Source organism: Geotrypetes seraphini, chromosome 3, assembly GCF_902459505.1.
Source record: "Geotrypetes seraphini chromosome 3, aGeoSer1.1, whole genome shotgun sequence".
Taxonomy (NCBI): Eukaryota; Metazoa; Chordata; class Amphibia; order Gymnophiona; family Dermophiidae; genus Geotrypetes; species Geotrypetes seraphini.
In genome coordinates this window covers 384,658,390-384,673,671 of record NC_047086.1, presented here as the reverse complement: position 1 = coordinate 384,673,671, position 15,282 = coordinate 384,658,390, and positions in this window count along the sequence as shown.

Here is a 15,282-nt window from a genome sequence, read left to right as displayed (position 1 = left end):
ACCACCCCTCAACCTCAAATATGTCCTCTAATTTTACCATTTTCCTTTCTCTGGAAAATATTTTATTCTACATTAATTCCCTTCAAGTATCTGAACATCTGAATCATATCTCCCCTGTCCCTCCTTTCCTCTAGGGTATACATATTCAGGGCTTCCAGTCTCTCCTCATATGTGTTCAGGCACAAGCCTCCTATCATTTTCGTCACCCTCCTCTGGACCGTTTCAAGTCTTCTTATGTCCTTCGCCAGATACGGTCTCCAAAACTGTACACAATACTCCATGTGGGGCCTTACCAATGACCTGTACAGGGGCATCAACACCTTCTTCCTTCTACTGGCTACGCCTCTCTTTATACAGCCCAGAATCCTTCTGGCAGCAGCCACTGCCTTGTCACACTCTTTTTTCGCCTTTAGATCTTCGGACACTATCACCCCAAGGTCCCTCTCCCCGTCCGTGCATATCAGCTTCTCTCCTCCCAGCATATACGGTTCCTTCCAATTATTAATCCCCAAATGCATTACTCTGCATTTCTTTGCATTGAATTTTAGTTACCAGGCATTAGTCCATTCCTCTAACTTTTGCAAATCCTTTTTCATATTTTCCACTCCCTCTTCGGTGTCTACTGTTACAAATCTTGGTATCATCTACAAAAAGGCTCACTTTTCCTTCTAACTCTTCAGCAATGTCACTCACACACATATTGAACAGGATCGATATTCTGAAAACATGACCTTCCTGTAGCTCTCAAGGACTGGAATTGCCTACCTCTGTGCTAGGGCATGTAACACAGGCTCTAGTGCAGGGGTGTCAAAGTCCCTCCTCGAGGGCCGGAATCCAGTCGGGTTTTCAGGATTTCCCCAATGAATATGCCTGAGATCAATTTGCATGCACTGCTTTCAATACATATTCATTGGGGAAATCCTGAAAACCCGACTGGATTGTGGCCCTTGAGGACAGACTTTGACACCTGTGCTCTAGTGCAAACCAGGAAAAGAAATTACCACAGCTTCCCTCAACAATCCCCTCCCAGGCAGCATTTCAAGAGAGTCCTCTAATAGGAAGTCCCTCAAGAGAGTCTCCCACAAGGACCTACCATTAGTTGAAGACTCCATCAGCAATCTCTGATTCTCCCTCCACCCCTCTGGCACTCACCTGGGGTTCTCCCTAGTGGTCTAGTGCAGTGGTTCCCAACCCTGTCCTGGAGGACCACTAGGCCAATCGGGTTTTCAGGCTAGCCCTAATAAATATGCATGAGAGAGATTTGCATATAATGGAAGTGATAGGCATGCAAATCTGCTCCATGCATATTCATTAGGGCTAGCCTGAAAACCCGATTGGCCTGGTGGTCCTCCAGGACAGGGTTGGGAACCACTGGTCTAGTGAATGGGGCAGCAGTCCATGTCCACTTCTACCACATAGTTGGTCTGGGTGCAAAATGGCATCAATGTCCCCTAGTGGCCATCATTAAGTACTACCACTAGGGGTAAATGTCATATTAAAAATTTGCTCGTGGGGTTAATTTTATAGAATGGGTTTTAACATTTAAACACCAATTACACATGTACAGATTTGCATGCTTGTCACCTCTATCAACAGACATAAGAGAAGCTCACACTCGAATTTTGTTTCCCACCGGTTAAAGGAAGTAAATTTTAAAAACACCATCAACATCTTCTCTCACATCAAGCGACATTATGGGGCAAAGATCTGGAACAATTGCTCACGCATACTACTTATGGGGAATTTAGGAAACACCTAAAAACATACCTGTTCCTGAAGTATTTAGGCAACTAACCTGTACAATCCTACTCCACATTAACTGATCTCTGGTGCTGTTAATAACTAGCTTCTAACCTTGTTAATTCTAATTAATTTGTAACATCTTTTAACCATTGTAAACCGCATAGAACTTCACGGTCCTGCAGTATATAAACTTATTATTATTATTATATACCAATCTGCTTCATGCATATTCATTAGGGATATCTTGAAAATCCAACTAGCTGGGGGTTTCCCAGGACAAGTTTTAGAACCACTGTACTAGACTACCAAGGAGAACCGCAGGAGGAGAGGGGGGTTCCAGGAGGGGAGAGTCAGGAAAAGGAGAGAGATCAGATATTGCTGAAGAGGGCTTCAACTTGGGGAGATTCCTTTAGGGGGATGTTGTTGTGGGAATTATAGTAAGGGGAAAGCCATTTGGGCATGCTATTCGGGGGAGGGGGGTATGAGCTTTATGTTTGTCAAGGGCTGTGCTGTTATGGACGCACCTAATACCACCTCTTGAGCTGGCATTAAGGGCCCTTTTACATAGGAACAGAACGGGCTACATCGCATTTGCTGCAAGGGAATCACTACAGCGGCTTTGTAAAAGGGGCCCTAAGTGTGGCTATACCATTGGCAGAAATGACAGCTAGCTCACGGTACTGCCTCATTTCATCTCTGACAATGATCCACCCATATGTTTTAAGTTTAACCATAGGCAGAAAAGAACTCCAATTTTAGGACAGTAAAGAGAAAAAAAAAAACACCCTGAAATTCAGTTATCACAGCCATGAAGAAATTCCCAGCCTGCCAGATATCATCCTGGAATGCCTGTTTAAATTGATGAACTTTTAGGAGAGCTCGGAACTTTTAAATTTAGCAAAAATTGCCTGAAAAATTACTTCCTTTTCATACGGCAAAACATATGTACTGTGCTTCACTACACATGTGATTTTAGCCATGTTGAAATAAGGGAGTTGTGTATAGAAGAAAAATTATGAATGTAAACAGTATTTTCAAATATTTGCATGCACTTTTCTAGCTAAAACCAACCCATAGAAAAAGCTGATGTAATTTAAGTCCTGAATATCACAGTAGCAACTCCAGAAACCCGGACATAGTATTGGCATTGAATTTCTGGGCAAAACACTGATTGCCATCAGTCAAATATCAACCCCTAATCCTTTAGGTACTTAGGTTTTAAAATTGCCCTTCAAATGTACGGTTTTGCTTTCACAATTACAAAAGGCTCCTGAAAAGTTCTCAGCTTAACCATGAAGGGAATGATATGGAGCTATAAAACTTATAAGTTATTCCACACTTTTTCTTGACACTTTTCATTTCAATGATATGAATTGAAACAAAAAGTGTCGAGAAAAAGTGTGGAATAACTTAAAAGTTTCATGGCTCCACATTATTCTTTTCTTGGTTGAGCTGAGAACTTTTCAGCTGCCCCCTAGTCTTGTGATGTCATAATGCCTTATTCCACCAATGCCTATGAGCCAACCTCATCGGTGATGTCACAATGGCTTGGTTTCCCTCCGCTTGTGCCCATTTACTAGATGCATTTGCCTCATTGAAATGAAAAGTGTCAAGAGAAGTGTGGAATGACTTGTAAGTTTCATGGTTCCACCTCATTCTCTTTCTTCTTGGTTGGGCTGAGAACTTTTCAGTGGCCTCTTGTAGTGTTAACCCAGGGGGTAAAAAAGTTTGCATGGTCTTTGTTCTGATATGAGTTAGAAAATTGTCCCAGACTGCATGTGTGACAATTTTCATGACATATTAAAGAGTGCAATCGTGTTCCCCATTCATATCTGGAATAGAGGCAGAACATATGCCATTGTTTGTTATCTCACAGAAAGGAGTTATACAGCTAAACAAGTCTCACAATCCATAGCAGACATTTGATGCTGTTTCCTATTTTGAGCCTTAAAATCAGGTGCATGAGTCACAGCTAAAGAGTGCAAGGGCAGGGTTTATCAGCTTCTCACACACATGCAGTATATCATTTGAATAGGTGCATAAGGGTTAAGAGTTAAAAGCAACCTTAAAAAGGTACGTTTCTAGCCTAGATCTGAATAAGGCCAAAGATGGGTGCATGGCATACTGAGAATCCAAATGTACAAGGAAAAACACAAGTCTCTGGAGATCCAGGAAGTATAATTTATTCAAATAATCAGATAGAAACAACTTTAAAATCCATATCAGGTACAAAATATGTGTCACTGATGTTTGATGCTCACAAGGTGAGCGTTGGACCCTACACGGTCCGTGTTATGGCTAAACTCAGCCTTCTTCAGGGGTCCTATGAAGGATGACACTGGCTGCGCTGTACCTAATGCCTTGATTGGAACTTTAACTGGAGTCCTGTTAAGAACGAACCTTATGATCGAAGCTTCGTTCTTAACAGGACTCCAGTTAAAGTTCCAATCAAGGCATTAGGTACAGTGCCACCCACACAATAAAAAAAAAAATACATTAAATTCTTTAGTGCAAGGACATGTTTGGGGGTGGAGATTAGACATACCCTGTAGTAAGCAGTTAGCATGTGGGCAATGGCATAGGGAGCCCTTAACATCTACTAAATAGTTGGTGTTGATGTCTCACACACTAATGGCCATTTGCTAATTTTACAATTTGTGCATGGCTATGGCACTGTCGGCCATCTTAGAGCCACACTAAAGAGGCCTCAGTGTGTAGGATGCCCATGAGCTAAAAAAAAAAAAAAAAGCAACAGACACTTTTTAGCCTGGCTTAATAAAAGGACTCAGATGTCTGAAATCTTGTGCATTTGAAAGGGAGGATTTTTTCTTCTTCTAATACTAGACACCTAGAGATCTTTGAAGAATCACTTTTTCTGTATCTAATGTATATAATATAATGTTGGCTGTAGACACATACAGTACAAGTATACCTTTGAAAATACATAGATATAAAGGTACAAAATGCCTTTCATTTCATTCTTAGATACATAATAATACTGGGCTTGATTATAGGTAAACAAAGCAAACATATTCTAGATGTGCATTTCATTTTCACTATATTATGCATTCATTCTAAGGGGAACACAAAGAAATCCCAGCAGAGACTACAATTTAAATCTGAATGGATGAGTGACAGAACTGGAAATGTGATTATGCAGACTCTGTTTTCTTCATAAAAGTTTTGTACAATATTTATCCTTAAAGCTTACATAATTCCTTCTGTGCGTACAAAGACTTCATATATAACAATTCCCTGAGAACAGGATCAGTCGTATAAATGTCTATTATTAGCACAGTAGTTTCTGTACACTGGTATTGAATAATAATCCAGAGACGAAGAAAACTCTTAAAGTAAAAACAGCAACATTTTCCCTAGGAAGCCATATTCCTGGATAAAAACAATTATGCTTACAGATAATGATAAGGGAGAATGTTCACATCAGAAGGGTCTACTACAGAGAGTCGTCTTTGGTGTAGACCAGTGGCTCCCAATCCTGTCCTGGAGGACCACCAACCAGTCAGGTTTTCAGGATAGCCCTAATGAATATGCATGGGGCATATTTGCATGCCTGTCACCTCCATTATATGCAAATCTCTCTCATGCATATTTATTAGGGCCATTTTAAAAACCCGACTGGCTGGTGGTCCTCTAGGACAGGGTTGGGAACCACTGGTGGATGTTCTAGTGATAATGATAGCAATGAGATAAGCTGTGCTTAAAAAAGAGAAAAGTAAGGCAGGAAGTACTAGAATTCAGCAGGTGTCACAGATGGAGGGGCTTGCTTTCCTTACTAGACTATGCTCTTGGGTAAGAGCACTGTGAGTGGAATATCAAGACTCCCATTGGCAGCTCCTAGCAATGACCAACAGAAGAAAAGACGAATGGGTGATGGGGGCAAGGTTCTAGTCTACAGCTAGTAATGATAGCTGGCTATCCGTACTTCATCACATCACTTATACTTTTTTTTTTTTAATCTTTATTGATTTTCAAACTTTGACAGTGCAATACAATTAATTGAACATAAAATACTGCATAAAACGCACTATTAACTACACAAGTAATACATAAAACAATCATTTTCTCCCATCCTCCTCCCAATTATTAATATAATAAGACATATGATATGATTACAATATTATAATTAAGTAATTTAAATCCTCAAAATATATTTCCCTCCCCCCACACACCCACCCTGGATGTGTAAGGAAATCTAAGAAAAGGAGAGATATATGACCCTTATTGCGAGGTAACAAATGTATTCAATGGGCTCCACACTTTATTAAATGAACTGCTAAACCCCATACATTCCGCATTCATTCTCACATATTTATATGTGGTACACACATTTGCCCATCAAAATGATAATGATAGCTGGCTACCCGTACTTCATTGCATCACTTATAAAATACTTCTGTTAACATTTAAAACCAAGCAGTCCAATTCTCCAGCACTTATCGATAAACTCCTCATCCCACATGCTCCCACCCGGAATCTGCGTTCCACTACTCAAAATCTACTTTCTGTCCCCTCTATTCATGAATTATTTCTTGACTCTACCCACAAAACCATTTTCTCAGTCACAGCCCCCACTCTATGGAACTCCCTTCCGTCAGATCTAAGAAAAGAAACTTCTCTTGAAAAATTCAAATCTAAATTTAAAACATTCATTTTTAAAGGTGCCTACTCATTTTGACATGCTTTATTCAATTCGAGCCCTAACAGCTTTTATGCAGATGGCAGTACTGAATTGAAACACTTCTTCCGAAGTGACCCATACCCTACCCCAATGTCTAAACCCCTCCATCTCTTCTCTCACTTTTATGATTTTATTTTCTATTGCACTTAAAGTCTCACCTTTTCCCACTTCTCCCTTTTGTACCAGTAAGTCAATTTGTTTCGTTGCCAGTCCACTTTTTATTTTTAAGTTTTTATTTCATTTTAACAGTATTTTGATAATTGTAAACCGTTTAGGCATGATTTTGATAAACGGTATATCAAAGATTAAATAAACTTGAAACTTGATATGGTTTACAGCTGATGTTACAGTTATTAAGTCGTACAGGTTCAAAAGGAGCAAGGAGAGAGAGGGAATATACCAGGGTATTTTGAGATATTATGCAGGTAAAAATACATGTTTTCATGATGTGCATATTAAAGTAGCTACTTAACACAAAGGCAATGGTATAGAAGTGTAGCATGATATGAAAATATAATTCTGCTTATTTTTATAATTATGCTTGGAGTTAAAATATGTAGCATGATATAGTTAATGTTGCTGGAGTTGAGTTTTGAATTTGAATTATTGCCTGACCCAATAGATTATTAATTTTGATGGACTTAAAGTAAATAATTCTGCTTGGGGTTAATGTATATTAATTTGATAGATTTAAAAATGAATTTCTGATTTGGTTTTTGATCCAGCCCTGCCTCCAGCCATCTTATCCAGGTGTTGTGTTAAATGCACCTATTACAAAAGAAAGGACTGAACCAATCACCTTCAGAAAGTGTAAAGTACATCTATTCAGATAAGACAAAGACATGGCCAGGGTGGATACCAGAGCTAAACAGAACTTTAACAGGATGAAGGTCAGCATCTCTTCACATCAAATTCATCTCTGGACTACCCCAGTCTGCAAGAACAATAGAAGCTCATCACACCTTTTTAAGCCACTCAAAGAAGATTCAATCAGATGACCTCATCTGCCTAGAAACAGAGGGAATTGAAAGACTGCTCCATGATTGGATGCAATGCCAGCCTCAGGGATGCGACAACTGCTATGCATCATGGGTCCAGTTTTCAAGCCAGCCACATCTATAAAGTCACACGCTCTGCCTTCTCTCTCTTTTCCCTGGATCACCAAGGCTGGGGTGCTGCAACCATGTGCTTCCACTGGCCATGTGCTCAACTAAGTCATGCCGTCTCTTCTCCATTTTAAGGACTATTCACGTCGTAACTTTTTGAATTCAAATAAATGGATCCTTCTGCTTTAGCAACATTTTGTCTAGTGTATCCTATTATCTTTGCTTAAAGATCCTATCTGTAACTGCTTTACCTGCTTGATTTTAATTTTATGTTTAATCTTGCATGGTAAAAAATAAAATTCTAGTTTGTTTGCAAATGCTTTGAATTCTGGTCTTTTTAACTTAATACATTATTATAGAGCTAAATTTTAATCAAGCAAGCTAATTTTCCCAATATTAATATTTCTTTATAAATTATATTCCTCTCTTTGAGGGTGTGTAGTTTATTGGTGGAGTTCCATCCCTTTAATAATAATTTTGTAACATAGAAGGAAAGGTGAAACTTTGATCCATGTTGAGGTCAACAGGCACTTTTTCTATCATGCCAGTATTCCTTTTGGTCCCCCCCCAAAAAAAAAAATAGGGCAGATTATCTACAAAGTCCAATGTGATAAAGCAAAGAAGCAGATCTGAAAAGAATCCTATATTATTAAAGGATTTTATTCACTACAGTAGATAAAAGAACTAGATGTCTACCAAACACATAGACAAACATGGTTTAATGGGAAAGTTAACATGGGTTCAGTCAAGGAAATTCTTGCCTCACCAATTTGCTTCAGTTCTTTCAAGGCGTGAATAAGCATGTGGATAAAGGTGAATCAGTTGATGTAGTGTCTCTCCATTTTCAGAAAGCTTTTGGCAAAGTTCCTCATAAGAGACTCCTGAGAAAAAAAAGTCATGGGATAGGAGGCAATGTTCTGTGGTGGATTAGGGATTGGTTATTTGACAGAGGGTTAAATGGCCATTTTTCTCAATGGAGGAAGGTAAATAGTAGAGTGCCTCAGGGTTCTGTACCGAGACCAGAGCTATTCAACATATTTATAAATGATCTAGAAATTGGAACAAGTGAGGTAATTAACAGTGCAGATGACAATAAACTATTCAAAGTTGTCAAACAAATGCAGACTACGAAAAATTTCAGGAAGACCTTAAAAAAATGGAAAGACTAGGCATGCAAATGGCAGATGAAATTTAATGAGGACAAATGCAGTGATGCACATTGGGAAGAATAATCCAAATCATAAGTTACCTAATGCTAGTTACATCTTAGGAGTCAGCACCCAAGAACAAGATCTGGGTGTCATTGTAGACACTACACTAAAATCTTCTGCCTAGTATGCAGCAGCCACCGCCAAAAAAGCCCGTACGATGCATGCATGGGTGCCTTCCTGCCCACCACCAGCTCATGGGACCATTAGTTCAGTAATAAAGCTAAGAAGCTAACTAGGAGATATGTCTGCTATCTCTGAATAACACCTGTTACAGGTAAGCACTTTCTCTAAGATGAGCTCACAAACTTGTCAGGCCTCGTGTTTCTACTAGGTTGTGCAACTTTAGTCAAGTTACAGTCAACTGTGTGACAGGTATTGGCTTCCTGCCTATATTTTTGATTAAGAAATAGGATTTAGTCACTTAGAAAAATCATTTGCTGGTGCTGAAAGGGGGTCTCATTGGAACACATGTATACAGTTGAGAAATGTAGATTGTATGTAATAGAAATTTTTGAAATAAATAATGTCATATCAATGACAGCAGTGGAGAAAAGATGGTGTCTAGCCTCCTTTTCTGCAAGAGGATGAATATTTTGAATGTACCCATGTGGCTGATTTGAATCAGGCATCCTAGGGAGAGGTGGTACTATATCCTTATGTGGTCTTTAATCAACTGAAACAAACAAAAAACCCTCAAAACTTCACTGGACAAAAGAACAACAACAAACAAAATCCGTATTCAAAGGAAACCAGAGCAGTGGAGTAGTTGAACCAGCAAGTTCCAGGTTTATTGACATGAAAAATATAAATAACAAAAAACCTAAAATAATAAATGCACACAATAATAATCTGTAAATACAAAAAGAGCAGCAAAAACCAAAAAAAAGCACAAGTTCTAAAACATGAAACATAGGGCAACTTTTACTAAGGTGCGCTAGTATTTATAGCGCACGCTGAAGATTACCATGGGCAAAACCACACGATAGCCAAAAATACTACCACATGCTCTATAGAGGCATTAGTGTCAAGCACGTGCAGCATTGTAACGCACGCTACTTCGCGCGTTAATGCCCTAACACACCTTAGTAAAAGGAGCCCATAGTCTCAAATGCTATGTCAATATAGCCAATAATAAGTCCCAGTATGGCTGATGATAGTGAAGTTTAAATCCAACTGGAGCAAATCATGGACAAATGTTTTAGAGCTTGTGCTTTCTCTTAGGTTTTTAACTGCTCTTATTGTATTTACCCCTTTTTGTATTTATATATTATTGGTTTAAAAGTTCATTGAAAACCTTTCTTTACAAAGATGCCTTTGAAATTAAAACCTTCATTCACAGATAACATTAACTTAGATGACCTTTTCATTATCTTTATTTTAAATGAGCTACTCTTCTTTCTTCCCCGACCTACTATGTTGCCCTTCAATGTCAGCTTTTTTCTAAAATATTGTAGTTCTACCCTTTTTCCTTCTGTTTCTGTATGTCTGTCCTCTGAATTTGTCTTTGTACGTATAATTATGTGTTTTTGTTACCCCTGATTTTTATTAAATGGAACTCGCTTTGAAATAATATTATAAGCATTTGCATCAAATTTTAATAAACTTGAAACTTGTAACTTATTATTTTAGGTTTTTTCATTATTTATATTTAAGAACATAAGAAGTTGCCTCCACTGGGTCAGACCAGAGGTCCATCTCGCCCAGCGGCCCGCTCCCGCGGCGGCCCACTAGGTCCTTGGCCTGTGAAGTGAATTCTTGACCTTTTTAATCTACCTCTACTTCTATAACCTACCTCTGCTGCTATCTGTACCCCTCAATCCCTTTATCCTTTAGGTACCTATCCAAACCTTCCTTAAACCCCTTTACTGTGCTCTCGCCCACTACAACCTCCGGAAGAGCATTCCATGTGTCCACCACCCTCTGGGTAAAAAAGAACTTCCTAGCATTGGTTCTAAACCTGTCCCCTTTCAATTTCTCCGAGTGACCCCTGGTGCTCGTGGTTCCTCGCAGTTCGAAGAATCTGTCCTTATCCACTTTCTCTATGCCCTTCAATAAACCTGGAACTTGCTGGTTCAGCTACTCCACTGCTCCGGATTCCTTTGAATACCGGATTTTGTTTGTCGTTCTCCTTTAATCAACTTAATCACCTTCCATTACAAAGGTTTAAATGAAGCCTAAAAGTCCAGATCATCAAAATTAGTGTGAACCTATCAACAGCATCCAAAGATCATTTTTCCACTGAAACATGCAAATTCGACTGAAGTTCCAACACTCAAACTGTAAATACTACTATTGCTATTATTATTATTTCTAAAGTGCTACCAGATGCACGCCAACATTGTACAACAAACATGCAAGAGATGGTCCCTGCTCAAAGAGCTTACAATCTAAATATGAGACATACGGGACAAAAGTGATTTATACATGCAACTCAGGAAGGAAAACACAAAGGACTAGAGGTAGGGGGAGTAAAGAGGGAATGAAAACAGATGAGTTGGTAGGGTTGGGTATAAAGATGGGCTGGAGTGAGCTTTAATGGAGACTCCAGTAGATGGAACCTAAGTACACGACTGGGCAGGGCTCTGGGTTTTTGGCCCAGAAATATCTACAAGGACCATTTAAACTAATTTATGGAGCATGTCTGGTTGGGCAGACTGGATAGACCGCTGAGGTCTTTATCTGCCGTCATTTACTATGTTTCAAAAAAGTGGGGTTTAAGTCTGGATTTGATGGATCTTTTTAAAGCAGTGTTTTGTACAAATTTTGATGAGCACTTAGTTTTGCATATACAGTATATCAAAATGCTTTGCCTTTATTACCATGCATTACACCGTAAACTATATAGCCTGCAAGTGGATGTGGCACCGTCAACTAAAGAAACTAATTACAAGCCACTTTCAATATTTCTTCTTTTTTAATTTGCTACCCTATGAGAGACATAATTGAGCTGGAGGGGAAATTTTTCACTCATGCCATGAATTTGCTAGATAAATACAAACAAGAAAGAAAGCTAATACAGTAAGGGAATATGGGATTAATTTTAAAATTGTCTGATTAGTGGATTGTTGCCCATCGATAATTGCCTTAGATTTTTCCCAGGGCTCTCTCTTTATTGGAGTCTGGCATCTGCCTCTGCCTACAGAGTCCGTCAATCAGTTCTTGCAGCTGGGAGAGTCTGTGGAGAATTCACAATTGTAAACCTGCTGGGGCACATTGTTAGACAAAGCAATATATACTAGACATTGCAGTCTATCTCCTGCTCATAACATTTTTACTTAGTGTACTTTCTTGCCCAGTTTGGCCTTTCAGGTATTTTACTGATTTTGTTTTACAAGTGAGCGCTGCTGTCAGACGACTTTTGCAGAAAGAAAAATAAATGTCTGTAATGTTATGGCCGACACACATTACGGGCTTCGACCCTGTGACCTGTCTGCAGAAATGGCAAAGCGTCGCTTTATTTTGTGCAAGGTATCTTTCCATGCAGATCAAAAATATGCTAAGAAATATTTTAAGCAATCATTTTCACAGGCATTTTTGAATTTGCATTATTAATTGGTTCATTTCTGATGCTCGTTTTTCAGGATTGGATGTTGCTACTCCTATTCCATAGCGCTACCAGACATAGACAGCGTTGTACAGTCACGAAGAAGACAGTCCCTGCTTGAAGGCGCTCACAATCTAAACAGACAAACGGGATGCCATGGATACAGTTAAGGGGAATGGTTCATCGGCTGTCTGGGTTGGTGGGCAGTGAGGAGTAGGGTTATGGATTGAAGGCTATTATCCAAAAGGTGGGTTTTCAGTCTGCTTTTAAACAAGGGAAAGGGCTTGGCGGACAAACTTAGGTAATTTATTCCAGGCATTGAGGGCAACTAGATGAAAGGAACAAAGTCTGGAATAGGCGGTGGAGGAGAAGGTTACAGCTAAGAGCAGCTTATCGTAATGTTAGTAGAAGAAATCAGATGAGGCCACTTTGTGATATGGTGTCAACAGTGAAGAACTGATGTGACATCACAGATATCTAAACCAAATGAAATGCAAGTGAAAATATAAATTAGCAAAGCTACCAATTATTCAAGGACTGGGAACGTGAGAGCAGCTGGTTAAGCGTGTATGTGCGTGTGTGGTTGTGGTGGTGGGTTGTCTGGAATTCTCAAGGACAGGAGAGGGGAATTGAAGGAACCTGAAAGAGATAGGCAGAAAATCCGATATTGGTGTTCTTCCCTTCTGCCCACAGTGGATTACCAGAAGTCCATATTTCTGAGCCACAATAGATCACAGGCATTTTAAATCAGCCACCTTGTAATGCATTTTAATGTCTATAATCTGCACATTATTAGTATAGAGATTAAACTCATAGATGTCTCAGCAGGGTGACCAGTGCCACCCGAAAAAGTAGCTTATCATCACAGTTTTAGCCTTTGGATTGGGCCTGGGGTAAACCAAAACTCTGCCTTATCTCAAGGCATGCAATTTTGGTCTTTTTGCTGATCCTTTCATCACCTTACAGCCCCAGCCAGTGTTTAGATGAATGTCATCTCCCACTGCTGCCTGGCTTGTCTCATCTCACATTACAAGCAGTGGGATTTCACCAGTTCTACTGCTTTTATGGGGCCAGTTCTGTGAACTGACTCTATACCAGTAGTAAATAATAAATGCTTATTCTGCTGAACTGGGAGTTGCACGATAGGGAGACCAAGGATAGAAAGTTCCATCCTGCCTGAAATCACACAGAAGAAAGGTAAGAGAAGGAAAAAAGGGAAGGAACAAAGAGGGAAAGGCAGGTGACAGGGACAGGATGAGGTGACGAACATAGCATCTAGAGGGAGGAAGGAAATGAGGATGGAAGAGTTTCTAGAGTGTGATGCAGGGCCAAGAGGGATAACAAAAATCTGGAAGGAGGGGAGAGACAAGGAAGAATGGAGAGAACAGAAAGAGAAGGTAAAAGTGTTTCTGGAGGGAAGGAGTGAGATAGGGGCACAAGGTCCCTTGTCTGGAAGAGTTAAGTCAATGGTCTGCCACACTGGCTGAAAGGTCATCCAGTTCTTTACCGAAGAGTATCTTCCCCTTAAAGGGGAGCCTGCTTAGAGTGGCTTTTGAAGCCAAATCTCCTGCCTATTGCCTGATCCAAAGCATTCTTCAGGCGGAGGTAGAGTAAGAAGATACCTTGTGCAAGACTCAATCAATCCCCACCATTAACAGCTGGAGGTAGATGTCATCATCCGTGACAGGACTCTAGTGGACTCTCCTACGACAGGCGCATACCAAGAAAAAAGGCCGCCGATGCTGCTAAGGCTTCGAATTGCCGCTTAAGGACTGCATCCACACTGTGGTCCTGTGCATCCTTTAACATTACTCCCCTTTCACTAGGGAGGGAAGTATGCTGCATTTCCTGCACTACCAGCGAATTTACCTTTGGCAGAGCAAATAACTGCTGAATTTCAGGAGCCATAGGACAAAGTTTTGTCATTGTCTTAGCAAAGTGGAAGGAGCCCTCCGGGGTCTCCCAAAGATCTGTAATTAAGGAAGTGAGATCAGAATGCGAGGAAAAAAAGGAAGTCTGAACCTGGGAAGCACTCATAAGAAGAGCAATGTGTAGCAGACAACTGCAGAGAATCAAATTTTAATTCTTGCAGTGTCTCAGTAATAAGTTCCAACAAGGCTGTTGACTTAGACAATGTATAGGTGCCCCCCCCCCCCTCCTCCAGTGCTACTACTGCCTCTGGACTAATGGTCTTTGCCCGGGCTGCCGCATCTCCCATAAGGAAAGATTCTCTCTGGGACAGCAAAGGCATAAATTCACCCCCTCCCCCAATCCTATCCAACTGGGCTTCTAGACCCTGCCTAGGGACCTCTTCTGGAGGGTGCACACTAGAAGTGAGTAAACCCCCTTGAACAGCCACTGGCGCTCCTTCCACCAGAGCCTGGGAACCCCACTAATTTAAATAGGCCATCCACATTAACTTACAAAATCACTTACAAATCTGGGAAGCAGCAATTTTCAGGGTGAAAGATTTGAAGCATCGAATTGGTAGGAGAAAGCATGAAATCAGCGATTTTCAGAGTGAATGTTGGTAAACTTTTTTTTCGGTACAGTAAAAGGAAAGGAACTTTAATCATGATGTAATTTTGGGGGGCGGAGTCAGCATGTGAAAAATCACGAATAAGTGAAACCGCAAGTGCAGAAAACGCAAATATGGAGGGACAAGTGCGTGTATGTATATATATTATGAAAGTATTTTGAACTTTAAAGAACAGCAATGGATAGTCGTGCTGAATACAGTAACTCCAGCAGGGTTGAATCTTGAAATAGATTGGATGTCCTTGCTATGAAAAATTAAATTATTGTGGGGTTTTCCCCAAATTTTTTTGTATGAGTGCAATTTGTGACAGAGAGTTTCATTGATGGAAGATCTGGTTCCTGTGACATCATTGGAAGTATATATATTGCCACCAACTCTCCTATATTCCTATTATTGGGGGTTCTATAAAAATCTGTGGACAAAAGCTCTAGCATATGCCA